Raw genomic sequence first — 14,855 nt, 5'->3', positions numbered from 1 at the left:
GATGTAAACCCTAATTGTTGATTAAGTCCTCTTTTCCCTGTTTCAATAAAAATGTGTTCTTAACTTGCTTTTTTTCCATGTTAAATTCCTAGGTACTGAAATGTATCTGGCAGATAGTATATGCTTTATACATATTGGCTGAACTCTACTTATTTTTTCTGTAGCCCTGTTCCAAGTAAAAGTGACAAATTTAAATGTACTGGTTTCTGACATTTGGGTGGGGGCAGATTTTAACCATGAGGCCCTTGCTACCACTTGTTTCTTCGGCAGCAGAGTGAGGGAGGTGGGGCTCTGTGAGGCTTCCACAGACTCCATCACCAGGCTTTCCTGGAGTCTCTATCTCTAGCTTTTCTTAGCTGGGTTTTCTGAGGAAACCTGTAAAATGTCAGCTTTACCATAGACTGAAAAAAAAAAAAAAAAAACAAAAAACAAAAAACAAAATCATGGTTTCTTCTAAATTAGAGCTTGCCTTACCTTTAATATCTTAAGCTTCGGCCTCTGAATTGATAATCTATTTCTAGACATGAACAATCACCTATTACCAAGTTCTGTCATGCACTTTTGTTGAAACAATATGATGAAATATAAAATCTAACCATGTTAAATAAATCTGAGGAAGTCTTCATTCTTATTCACATCTAAAACATATAGATAACTGGCACATTTAACTTTGAAATGTTTGAGATCACGGGTTCGTCTAATGGGGTGGAGATCTAACACTGATGTGGGTACCAATTAATTACCTTGGTGAATGCAGTGTACTCAGTGTTGCTTCTCTTTAATGAACTTTATATCTGCACCTTAAGACAGTGTAGTTATATTCACATATTCATTCACTCAATAAACATCTGGTGAGTATTCTCTAGAAGGCAGAAAGTATGCTGGAAGCTGGAGCTGCCATGTCTAATGAAGCATACTCTCTGCCCTGCCCTGAGAAGATTTCAGCAGGAGTGGAAGGACATTAGAGTAGATGGACTGCCAGGATAAAATTATGCCCAAAGTGTTGTAGAAATGTAGAAGGATAATAAAATATAGCAATGGAGAGATACTAGGAGGCCTTCTCTAATGAGTATGTGTTGGTTAGACAAACAATAGGACAAAGAGACAAGTGGAGATTTGAAAAAGTATGTCATCTTTGCAAAAATTTTCAGATGATGAACTAGAAAAATCAGCGGCAGATAGTCCATTTTGAATCTAAGGTGATTAGCTAAGGTATTATTCTCCTAAGTGATGTTGGAAGCACCTAATAGGTTTTAAGAAAGGAAGCATCATGATCAGATTTGTAATTCTTAAAAATCACTTTGAAAAAGTATATTATTGAAAGAAAGACTATGGGGAGGAGGACATAGATGTCAACCCATGATAAAAAAAAAAAAAAGGAGAGAACCTTTAGGAGATGAACAACTGAAGTCTAGAATCTGAAAATAGAAGTTGGATTATTGGGAAAAGGCAACTGATAATAGAGATACACAATTTTCATTTCTTGGGCTTAAAAGATGTATCAAATGGAGAGACTTGGTGAGTTAAAGGGAGGAGCTTATGATAAATCTAAGGTTTCTGGAATATAGGAGGAGAAGCAACTATGAATTTCATGTATTAAATGTAAGATGCCTGTAGGTGGGGCATAAAGATGGAGATATCCAGTAGATGGTTCAATTAAATGTCCATGAGATATCTAAGAGTGCTAAGATGGAGATACAGAATTGGGAGTCTTGAATGGTTTTTAAACTAAGAATGTTGAAGTGAGTGAGTACACTGAGTGATAAGAGAAGAAGACTACGAATGAGTTCCTTGGGAGCAGCCATATTTCAGAGAAAAATAGAGAAGATTTTGTGAATGAATATAAAGGAGTAACTATTGATGTAGGAGGAAATCAGGAGAGGCAGTTGGTATAGAAGTCAATGGAGCAAAGAGTTTTACAAAGAAGGGTATAATCAATAATGCACAATGCTTCCGAGAAGTCAGGTGTTTAAAAACGGTGTCCACAGGGTTTGGTGAAATTGAGTAATCACTGGTGACCTTAGAGAAATCATTTCAATAAGATAGTGGCACTGAATAAAAATTACAGTGCGTTGTTGGAAGACTGAGAGGGAAATAAGTAACAGTTGGTATAAACTTACTGATCGTATGTTATTAGTGCCATTAACTCTTTCTCCAGAAAGAGATAGGAGAGTTCAAGGAAGAGACTAGGAAGCAGAATTAGTAAGTAAAAGTTATGAGAAAAGCAGGGATCTTTTCAGAGAGACTAGTTGATTTGAGCCTTGAAATAGACTATGATCTTTATAAAAAGGAGAAGTAGATGATATATTACAAGTGGTAAGAATGACACTAACATGTGTGTGATGCTGAAAACATAATCGCAAATGTTGGCATGCATTGAAATCACCTGGTGGGCTTGTTAAAACACATCCAACATTTCTGAGTCAGAAGGTCTGGGATGGGCTCCCAGAAATTTTATTTCTAACAGGTTTCCTAAGTGATGCTAATGTTGTTCTGGAAACCACACTTTGAGAACCACTGAGTTAGGGTAGACTTTGAGTGGAAATGAGTTATGTATAAAAGAGTATTAGGAGAGGAATCTGGAAAAAAATGTTCTAGTCCAGTGAATAAAGAGTTTGTTATGTGACTAAGATCATATTTGTCCCTTAGAAAATGAAAATAACAATGTTTTTGAATGATATGATTGAAATTTTACTCTCAGATGTCTCATTTGTTAGTTCTAGGAAGGTATCATGCATACCTAAATTTATCATAAACATATTTATTGAATACCATGGAAATCATAATCCTAGATATGGAGAACATTTAAGAGGTTTACTCCAGTAATTACTTTCCAGGTCAATGGTGACATTTAGAAATCATGGTAAAGACAATGGCATTGAAAAAATAAGGATAGGTTCAAGAGGCATTTCAAAAGAAGAAGGAATGAATCAAATATGATCATAAAGTTTTATAACTGATAGAAGGTTCTACTATTAATAGAAATGTCAACATCAAAAGGATGAACTATCTTCTGGAGAGAATTCATTCTTTGAACTCCTATGTCACATAGAATTTCACTGGAGTCCTGCCAAATTTGAAGTACTTGTGGAGCATTCAGGGTAAAATGTCCCATGGTAGCAGAACTGAAGGAAGAAATTAAGCCTATTTTATAGTTGAAACCAAAGGAATGGACAGGTTCACTAAGAGCTTGAAGAGCTGGAGGGATTGTGGATCATGTAGTTGTATACCAGAACTTAAGATTTCAGACAAAAGCAGCTCCAGGTGTTGACATATCCCAGGATAAAGCCTTGGGAGTGAGTGGCTGAAACAGAGTAAGGCAAAAGGCATTGAAATTGAGAAGCTCAAAAATCCAACTTAGGTTTTGGGGTAATCTACATAGACTCTTAAATTGCCCAGAGAGATAGCTGAAAAGAAAGACTGAGCTAATTGTTACAGTCTTCAATGAACTCTGGAAAGTGACTAGCAAGACAGGGTATGATAGTGATAAGGAGGAATGGAGTGTCATATTCACAGACATGCGATCAGCAAGGAGATTTTTTTTTTTTTTAAATGAAGGAGGCAATGTGGTACGGTTTAGCTCTGTGTACTCACCCAAATCTCACTTCGAAATGTAACAGTCCCCATGTGTCAAGGGCGGGACCAGATGGAGATAACTGAATCCTGGAGGTGGGTTTCCCCCATGCTGTTCTCGTGACAGTGAATGAGTTCTCACGAGATCTGATGGTTTTATAAGGGACTTCCTCCTTCGCTGGGCCCTGATTCTCTCTCCTGCTGCCCCGTAAAGCGATGCATTCTGCCATGATTCTAAGTTTCCCAAGATCTCCCCAGGCAAGCAGAACTGTGAGTCAATTAAACCTCTTTTCTTTATAAATTACTCAACCTCGGGTATTTCTTCATAGCAGCATGAGAATGTACTAATATAAAGTCTTTTGGCTGGAGGCAATAAGAAAAATTCTATCATTTCCCATGCTACCCCTCACCTTTCAAATCCTTTGCAATATGGGGAGCAGGGGAAAGACAGCCCTTACTTGAGAGGACCATGAGGGGAACAAGGTCAAGAGTCCACATGGATAACCAGGAGAGCTAGAACAAGGACATTTGGTAAGAAGCTCATGGTTGGAGGTGTATGGGAAATTTCTTGGGATAGGACTTGCAGTAAAAGAGTGGGCAACAAAAGCAGGAGGGTTGGATTAGAGGGGATAAATATGGCATTTAAATGAATGATTAGTAGACAAAGAATGAGTAAAGGGGCCTGCATTTTGAAAGGTGGCCTAATATAACCATTCCTGGTATTTCAGACACGGGAATTTGTTCAAACTGCTCTGTCCATATCACTTTTCAGCTAGAACCACTGCAAAACTGGTATTGTGTTCTTCAAATGACACAAGGTTGCACCACTTTTTAAAAAAAGCTATGCACACTTAAATTTTCTTTAATATTTTGATTTTGTGTAATGTCATTCCAGAATCTATGATAGAATAGTGGATTCAGAGTGCTTAGTTATAATTCCAGAAATTTAAATGTAATGTTAGAGACATGAAATTCAACTACAATGCAGAGGTTTACATACTTATTTTTCCATTACTTATTAAAAATAAGGAACTAGAAAGGTACAGTCAGTTGACTGCTGTTCTAAAAAGTTGATAAGAAAATATATAAACAATCTTCTAAGGTTGTTTTACATAATTCATTGAGATGGTGTGCACAGTTTTAATTTTGTTTTCCCTTAGTTTACTATCAGTATTTCTTTATCAATCTTACCTTGTTTTTTAATCCCCTCTCCCAGGTCTCTTTTGTAAAATAGTTGGAGCCACAAGATGGGTTTACAAAACTTCACTGGTTTTAAAGGTCAACATGTAAATGAACTAATTAGGTCAATGCAAATTACTATAGCACTTTCAGTTACAAACCTCACACCTTTTAAATTCTTTCTGAATTAAATAATGAGCCATATTGTTAACAGAACTAGCATAACATGAAAAAAAGATATTAAATATGTAAGCTTCCTAGATAAACAGAAAACTAATTTGCAGATATTTTACAATGATAAAATAATGCATAAAATTAGAAGTATAAGATTTACACAGTACAATATTTACAAAATGGAAATGTAACCTTAGCACTGAGGAGAACAGGAAATTATAAAATGAAATTGAAAGGAATCAAGGAAATGGAACCAACTCTTCATTTGTTTAAAAAGAAATTTCTCTTTTGGCTTTCTAAAAACCTGTTTATTAAAACAACACATGAACAGACAATAAACTAAACTAAAACAACCCCAAACAAAACAAAAATCTGTATTATCTGAAGTACCTCAATTAATTAGAAATTTTGGGATTTCATTGCATTTACATCTATTTATCTTAAATAGCTAAATAGATCTATGTATTAGCCATATCTACATATATGCCAGAATGTATCTATATGTAGATTTACCTGAGCTATATATTAGTTTAAGGATAGCTGATATAACAACAATTCTTCCTCTTTTTCACCTGCAGTTTGAATGACTGTTATATTGTTATCTTGCCATAACTAGTCAGGAATTCCTTAATTACTTAGATTCTTAAAATATTTCTAAGGATGGATATCAGATTTAACTATTTGCAACTCATGGACAGATTAAAAACCATTTTTAACATTTTTTTGCAAAACTTTTTTATGTTTACAAGGTAAATGGAATAAATAGAATACTAATGCTAAGTTCTATTTCTGGAATTATATATAAGTTGTTGAACAAATCCATTCTCAGCCTTGTGTCAAAACTTAAAATAGGAAACCCTTTTGTTCTCTTTCACTGCTTTGAGCATTTCAAAGACACCAGATGCCTCAGTTCTGAAAATAATAAATACTTAAATTTTTTATTTTGATATGCAAATGAATTGATCTGTAAAAAATATAATAAAACTGATGTAATTTACTTTGTGGCATCTAATCATAATATGAGTTCTCTGTAGAAGTTTCATTTCTTTTAAAATCTTAAGTATTTTTATTTTTAAAATAGAATAAAATTTTAAAAAGAATAACAAATGAGAGAGTAACTTATAATGTATTAATTCATGCAACAGCAGCTGCCTCTTTTGCTATTAGAGTGTGCTTATGTTCTCAGTTTGGGTGAGAGAGCTCATGTGAGCACACTTCTCTTGTAAAAGAGACAGCTGCTGCTGCATGTATTAATACATATCAAATGGCTCCAGAGTAAACACAATGCTATAAATTACTCTGCTGACGTCATAAACCCTGAGACTGCAGGAGAATTGATGAGATTCTTTTCCTTTGATGTGACATCATTGCAATAGCAGAGATGGGGAGGGAATTTCATCATCTTATTTTTCCTTATTGGCCTACACAGGTCATCCATAATACTATTCGCATTCTTCTTAGTTGATTCACAGAAAGGGTATGGCTGTCTTATTTTAAAAAGTTCAGTTGGTGTATTTTAAGCTTTTCTTCTTTTCCTTCATTGATAATTTCTCTGGTCCTAGGTAGGTGCCGATACTAACAGAATTTCAAGTGCCCAATCACAGCTGGTTCATCCTCTGAGAAACTGTGATGCAGATGGCAAGGCAGATATATTTTTAAAAAGGAAGCAGTAGGCAAAGTAACTGATGACATTGGGTTAATAATTTAGCAAGACCTTCCTATGTAAGGCTAAGGAATGCAGGCAAACATGTCCCATAGCTATGTTATTAACCATATTAATAACTTATATTTATGTTGTTAACTGTATGAAACATACTGGTGTTGACACCTACACAAAATTATGCAAGTTTATCATAGTGTCTATATTCACAGATAATTTAAGAAACATTAAGACTTTGCAATAGAATATTTTTTGTTTATTAAGAACAAACATATCAAATCTTAGAATGACACTTTCAGACACTTTGCATTTTCATTCCTCATTTTAATAAAAACCTCTTTTGGAAGTTCCTTTATCATAGAAATTTTAGTGCATATGCTTAACAAAAGTAATAATTACTTAATAAAATAAGTCATAAAATTTACTTAACAAAATAAGTAAATTCATCATTCTATAAAAGTGAATGTATTTATTAGTTAAGCTTAAGGTGTTTGTAGAACGAGATAAAGAAAGTTGTTAGTATCTGACCTCTTTCAGTTAATCAGGATTGGGACTTCTAATTGGCTTACAGGAAATTTTGCATGCTGGTAACCTCAGGACATTCTAGATACACTAAAGCTTATGGTTCAAGGATAAACTATTATTAAAGAAAAAAAGGAGTATCTAATTTGAAATAATTTCTACACCTCTCTACCCTCCAAAAGTTTTTTCTTTCTTCATTTTCTTCTCTTTTTTTCTCTGTTCATTTTTTAAAGCAATGAATAAATGAGAAAACATATCTTTGTTCTAACAGCATTCCAAAGACATTCATCCTAATAGAATGAAAGGTCCTGTGTAAGACATTGCAATGCAGACCTGTACATCTATAGCTCGCATAGGTGTCAAACTCCACTACTAGAGATGAATGTAGACCCATTTTCTTTTCTTTTGTTTTTTGAGAGGGAATCTCTCTCTGTCGCCCAGGCTCTAGTGCAGTGGGGCGATCTCGGCTCACGGCAAGCTCCGCCTCCCGGATTCACGCCATTCTCCTGCCTCAGCCTCCTGAGTAGCAGGGACTACAGGTGCCCGCCACCACGCCTGGCAACTTTTTTTTTTTTTTTTTTTTTGTATTTTTAGTAGAGATGGGGTTTCACCGTATTAGCCAGGGTTGTCTCGATCTCCTGACCTCGTGATCTGCCCGCCTCGGCCTCCCAAAGTGCTGGGATTACAGGCGTGAGCCACTGCGTTCGGCCCCCGTTTTCTTAATAGCCAGGAGAAACCAGTGAATCCCTCACCCTAATTTCCTCTTGGGAGTATTATACAGAAGCTTACTTAGAGCTACAAACTTATTAATATTTGAACTCACCTAAATTGCCAGTGCCTTTAAGATTTTACTATATTATTATTCAAGTGTTGTGAAAGACCATTTCAGATGCTATTTTCATTACATTTAGAGACACAATTCCGTATTCATATTGAGTCAAGGTCAGATAACAAAAGGAATCATTTCTGATGCTTAGGATGAGACCCATTTCCTAGTAAGAAATGGACTTTAGAAATTATTTCATTCAACCACCTATTTCTCATATAAGTAAACTGAGGTCTAGCAGAGTGAAATAATTTGGTAAAAAGGTCGAGCTACTCTTATTGAATATTCTCTCTCATAATTTTTCTTATATTCCCAATATTATTTACTGATAGTATTTATAATATTTGTTTATTACGCAAAAATTAAAAACTCTGATATGCTTAGACCAGTCTTGGTTAAAGAAAGAAGGCCATCAATCTCTGTGCTGGTTGGTTTTGTTTTTGTTTTATCATCATTACTATGCAAGACAAGGATATGTCCCATCTGCACCGAGAGACCCTGCATAAATAAATAAGCAGCCCTAACCCTAAAGAAGAATGCCTTCTATTACAAAGATATATTTAACAGTGCCAGTGTATTTTTAAAAATTTAGTTAGTAAGTGATTCACTAGCAAACCAATAATGAAATATGACTGTAACTCATCAAAAATGAGAATGACTCACAAAATAATGTATTCAAAAGTTTGTGTTAGAAAATGGAAAAAAATAACCATTTTCAACTGAATCATCATAAATTGACTCCCTTTTTTTTTTAGTCGATTATTGAATTGGGAGTGTTTTCCAAGAAAAGTATTTGATCACTTTTAAAAAAATAAGAGTTCAAATTCTTAATTCCGTATTTATCTATCTGGAAATGTTAAGGACAGGTGAAATGGAGAAAAGGACAGTTTGGGAACAACCCACAGAAGGTATATGAAGTCTATCACATTTGTCAGGATAGTCCATGGCAATTTGGGTGCACAAACCTCAAAGTGTTTAGGTTTTTTTTTTTTTTTTTTAACAGGTGAAAGCAGAATCCCTGGCTTCTGTAGGTGCTGATGGTAGGGTAGAAAAGTTCTGCCCCACCGAAGAGGCAGGTATTATAAAAGAGGATTAAAAAGATTTCCAAGGAAAGGAAGATGTGGGGGTGGGGAATGTCACCCTGCATGGGAAGAAAAAAATCAACAAAAGAGAAAAGAGAGCCTGCCAGCTGTCCCGGTCTGTTTCATGGCCATAGTCTTCCCAGCTGTTTCCTGGAGGCTCCAATGAGAATCCCCAAAGAGACTGGTTTGCTCTCTTTCAAGAACTTTGTTCACCAAATGCCTGCTTCCTCTCAAAAGGGATAACATTTGGAACAAGGAAACTTGGGCAAGAAAAAATATTATGTACTTTAAGTGGGATTTAGGTGGATTCACCAAGATGTTTGGGAGATTAAAATAGACTGATAGTTATGTGAATACCCAGTGCCCCTGGAAACCCTGTATGTCTGGAAAATTATCTGCATCTCAATAAATTCTCATTACTGTGCATAATACTGTTTTACAGTAAATAGATTGATACTGTAAGAAAAAAATTATTTGGGGGTGGAACGTTTCCCTTGGTAATCCATTTATCTTGTCACCTAGTAGCAATGTGAATTTGTTAGTAGCTAGTCCCAAGTACAACTAAAATTACTAGATCTAGCAATTTCTAGAAAAAAGGAATTGGCGAATATATACATGAGGAAAACCAGATGGAACAAAAGCTCTCCTCTTCCCATAAAAGGGCTTGGAAGGATGATAAAGCTAAAGTTAATTTACTAAAGGTAGATACATATACATACTGCTCTATACTAAGGGTAGCTCTATACTGCTGTTCTGGGACCTACACATTAGCAGCCCTTCTGTTAGCTCTGAGATTATTTATTATTGATTTGATTTCTACAGAAACCAATATTATAAAGTGCTGAATCCATCAGGAATTGAATACTACTTACCATTATTTGTTGTATCTATGTTTAAAGTTGCTTCTATTATAGATTTTAAACTTCAAAATTTATGTCACTGTGTGTAATATAAATACTTTCAGAAATGATGATTTTATTGGTCAAAGAGAGATAAGTTTATATTCTTGTTGGTTAAAATGTTCACTTAATCATAACACCCTAAAACAGAAAGTCCTTAACTTTAAGTTAAATTTTAAAATGTTCCCCTTATAAGATATTTAAGTCATATTAATGTGTTTTTTGGTGTCTTGTATTTATCCTTGTGGTTCTTATAGAAATTAATGGGATTTCATATGGCAAAGTTTTTTTTGTATTACCTAGTGAAGATTTAAAGGTCCAAAATTTTCATTTGGCAATTCTCATTTCATAGCTGGGAAAACTGCAGTACCCAAGAGTTAAATGAGTTCATCCAAGACATTCAATTACTGAACTCGGTACAGGAGGCCAAGCCTTTAACTCTCAGTCACGTTCCGTAATCTAGCCTTGACAATCCTTGGGGAATTTTTTTCCTTCCTCTAGGAAGAATTAGTTACATACCTTTATTGAAGTTACCCAACTGTGATTTCGAGTTGGCTTCGATTTTGGAGAACTGTGGGTGGGCTTTGAAAGTTACTTTGCTTGCTCCCTCATAAATGGATTTGTTGAAGAGCAGCATGGGATAGCAGAAAGATCATGGGATTTAGAGTCAAGTGTAGCTGGATTTGTTAGAATCCTGGTTTTGCATTTTATGACTTGTGTCATTGAGGAAGACTACTGAAATCCACCAAGGCTGTTTCCTTAACTGTAAAAACAGAGTAGCCATGGCAAACTCATATCATAGAAGGTATATGATTCACCTGCTATGCTGAATGCTTAATTGTTGTTTCTTTCCTTCTTTATTGAACTTTTCATAGTCAAGTCTTAGGTATCCTCTAGGTTGCGAGTCATTCGGGGGCCACAAGTAAACGTAGTTAACCCAAATCCCATGGCAAACGCCATACAGCTTCATTTTGGACATATCCCAGCCCGCTTAGCTGGCCCTATCAACTCTTTTTTTTTTTTTCCAAATTTAGGATTTTTTTGTTATTGGTTGACTGTATTAACACTACTTTATCAGGACACACACATATCTGACTGTTTGTGCCATTAGTGGTAGTTGATGAACATTGCCTAGATTCCTTAATTCATTAAGGGCTGAAAAGTGAGGATATTCTAATTCTCTTATTTCTTCTTCATTTATTAGCCTATTAACTCTTAAGTCACCTACTGGTGCATTAAGATTTCATATGTCGTGGTTAAAAACAGTATCTCAAGCTACCTTTCTGCTTGGCCTGTTTTAACTCTATCTGCTTACAGTCTTTGAAATAAAGCCCATCATAACTCAGTGACTTGAATATCCATTCCTTGATATGGAAGATAGATGGTGAAAATCACCAGAGAATTATGAAGAGAGTTTTGAATGGGCTACAGCCATAGTAGCCTACTCTGTACAATTAATTGCACATGTTATTATTAATATATTTTTCAAATATATGTAGAAATGGATTTAATTAATAAGATATAATTTAATAGTGCTGTGAAGCTTATGCAGCATTTCGTCTCTGTTTTATCTCAGCAGATACAAAAAGAAAAATTACTGTCATGTGATGTGTGACCCATGATACCATCATAGTTTTGTTGTAAGTAGTTTCTTTTGTTGGAAAAGTGTGGGATCCTTGGTGCAACAGAGAGACACTGGGTCTGTGATTTAATAGGTGACAGTTTTGAGTCCTGAGCTAGCCACTTATAAGCCATGTGACCTTCATCAACCTTTCTTCTTCCCTTCCTATACTTTTTTTCCTTATTAGGGGGAATAGCAAAATAAGTGTTTTGTTCTGATTTATATCGTTAGTATTTATAGTGTATGAGAATATTTTGTTGTTTATGAGTAAATTATCAAAATGGTCTTGTCCAAATACTGAGACAAGCTTTATTTGGGACTGAAAAATTAAATCAAACAAGTTAAATGATTTTGAAAAATTACTTGTGCATTACTTTTTAACATTTAGGATACTTTTTTTTTTTGAAACGGAGTCTTGCTCTGTCACCCAGACTGGAGTGTAGTTGCCTCCCAGGTTCACACCATTCTCCTGCCTCAGCCTCCCGAGTAGCTGGGACTACAGGCACCCGCCACCAGGCCTGGCTAATTTTTTGTATTTTTAGTAGAGACGGAGTTTCACCGTGTTAGCCAAGATGGGCTCAATCACATTTATGAGACATTTTAATCGAACATCCACAATAAGCATCGAAGGGTAAATTGCTACTTTAAGGATATTCTAGCATTTTAAACACATAATTACAAAATAATTGTTTCAACTCAAATTGATTTTTCAGTCCTGAATCAGACTTTCTCCTATCCTTGCACAGGGGCCCCCTCACTATTTTCCATATGAACACGCCATCCATAGATAGGCCAAACTTTGTCTATGACTTATATCTTAACATGTTGTTTACATTTCTATATTGCAGTAAATATGACTTTCTAATGTCTCTACTTAAAAGTCTTCATGGCTGAGTATAAACATTGTGATCTAATAGTTATTATTTAGAATTTATAGTGCTGGGGCAGTTGAGGAATTTTGAGAAACTATTACCCCTTTGACATTCAGATACCGATGACTTAAACATCTCAAGTGCTCCCAGCACTTTACTTATATTAACTCAGTTAAATCATGACAACTCCCATGAGTCAGATACTTCTTATTATCTCCATCTTACAGATGAGAACACTTTAGCACAGAATGATTAATAACCTGGCCAAGGACAGACAGCCTCTAGGTGATTCAATCAGGGTTTCATTCAGTTTAGTTGCTGAGTCCATACTTTTAACTGCAATGTTCCTGTATCTTGAATACTTATAATTGGCCAGATCGTAGGGGCTCTAGGTTTATTACTAACAAAAGACCCCATCCCCAGAATGACCCAGTTAATGAGTGGAAAAGCTGAGCATCTAAGCAATTTCTGAATTAAGAAATAACTTGAATTTAGCCCCTCCCCCACCTCCTCTGTGTGTGTGTTTAATCATAGCTTTATTGAGATATCATTTACATGCCATATAATTTACCCTTTACAAATGTACAATTTGGTGGTTTTTAGAATATTCAGAGTTGCTCAACCCTTACAGTGATCTAACTTTAGAACATTTTCATCACCCCCGAAAGAAACTCTATACCCATTAGTAGTCATTCCTGTTTCCCCTTCCATCTTGCCCCTGTAAATCACTGATTGACTTTCTGTTTGTATGGATTTGCCTATTCTGGATGTTTCATGTAAATGGAATCATACAATATGTGTTTTTTTCTGTGTGTGTGTGTGTGTGTGTGTGTATGTCTGGATTTATTTACTTTATTATAATGTGTTCAGGGTTCATCTGTATTGTAGCATATATCAGTAATTCATTGCTTTTTATTGTTGAATAATATTTTATAATATAAATATACTACATTTTGTTTATACATTCATCGGTTGATAGACATTTGGGTTGTTTCCACTTTTTAGCTATTCTGAATAATGCTGCTGTGAGCATTTGTGCACAAATTTTTGTGTGAAAATATGTTTGCATTTATCTTGGGTGTATACCTAGAAGTAGAATTTCTGGGTCATATGATAAATCCATGTTGAACTTTTTGAGGAATTCTCAAAAAATCCACAGCATCTACATTCTCACCAGCAGTTTCTGAGGGTTCCAACTTCTCTACATTCTTACCAACACTTGTTATTACTCTTATTTTTGATTAGACTCAAACTAGTGATGTGAAGGGGTATTGCATTATGATTTTTGTTGTGGATTTTTCTGATGACAAATGATGTTGAGGATCCTTTTATGTGCTTAGTGGCCATTTGTGTATCCCCTCTATTCAAAAGTCCACTCAAATCTTTTACCCATGGTTTAACTGTTGTTGTTTTTTTTTTTTTTCTGCTTTTTCTCTGTTGAGTTGTGTTCTTTACTTATTCTTATTGTGATTTATAATATTTTCTTCTATTTTGTAGTTTATATTTTCATTTCCTTGATGATAGCTCTTTGACATGCAAAAGTTTTTAATTTGATAGGGTCAAACTTATGTTTTCTTTTTGGCTTGTGCTTTTGTTGTTTTATCTAAGAAACCATTGTCTTACTCAAGTTTGCTAAGATTTGCTTCAGTGTTTCTTCCTAAGAGTTTTAGAGTTTTAGCTCTAATATTTAAAATGTGTAGGCTTTTGAAAATAATACTGAGTTTCTAAATTTTTAATAGAAGCACACATCTTTTAGGTTACTTCCGTTCTCAATAGTCAAGGATCAGGGTATTCCTAATAACTGCTTTGTCCCTTAAAATACAGTGCTTTTCTAAGTTATTTTAATGTAGTCTTGAATGGACCTTCAAATTTTTATGATGTGGTAAGTATTATTCCATCCATTTTTCTTTTCTAGAAGGTAAGAAGGGTACAACTAATTGGAATAAGTTTTGACTTATTCCAATACTTTTGACTGACTTATAACCATTGCCCATTGTAAGGTTTTCTGGGTTCTGCATCTTCATTTACTTTTAAACTTTGAGTTAGGTAAACATGAGCAGATATTTTTGTGATGCCTGTTGCTTGCAATAGGCATGCCTCATGATACTTGACATATCAAACGCCACTGGGGTCTTTGCAGGTATGTTGGAATACCTGTCATCGTGAGTTGAGGCTGATAGAAAGGTTAACAAATTAAAGCACTAACCATTTCTCATGTTTAAGTTAAATCCTTTTGAACACATCATTTAAAGTTATCCTTACCAATAGTTAGCTGTATGACAGTGTGAATATTTCAAAAGCTGCTTTGTATAGGGTCAAAATGACCATACTGACTCAGTTTTGCATTCTCAGCCTTAATTTCTCTTTGTCAACCTATTTTGGTCATTTGTTCAAACGCTTATTTGTTATGAGAACTGGGGAAATGGCATAAGTCCTGATTGTGTACT

Source organism: Piliocolobus tephrosceles, chromosome 7 (assembly GCF_002776525.5).
Source record: "Piliocolobus tephrosceles isolate RC106 chromosome 7, ASM277652v3, whole genome shotgun sequence".
Classification (NCBI taxonomy): Eukaryota; Metazoa; Chordata; class Mammalia; order Primates; family Cercopithecidae; genus Piliocolobus; species Piliocolobus tephrosceles.
This window is presented reverse-complemented; position numbering follows the sequence as displayed.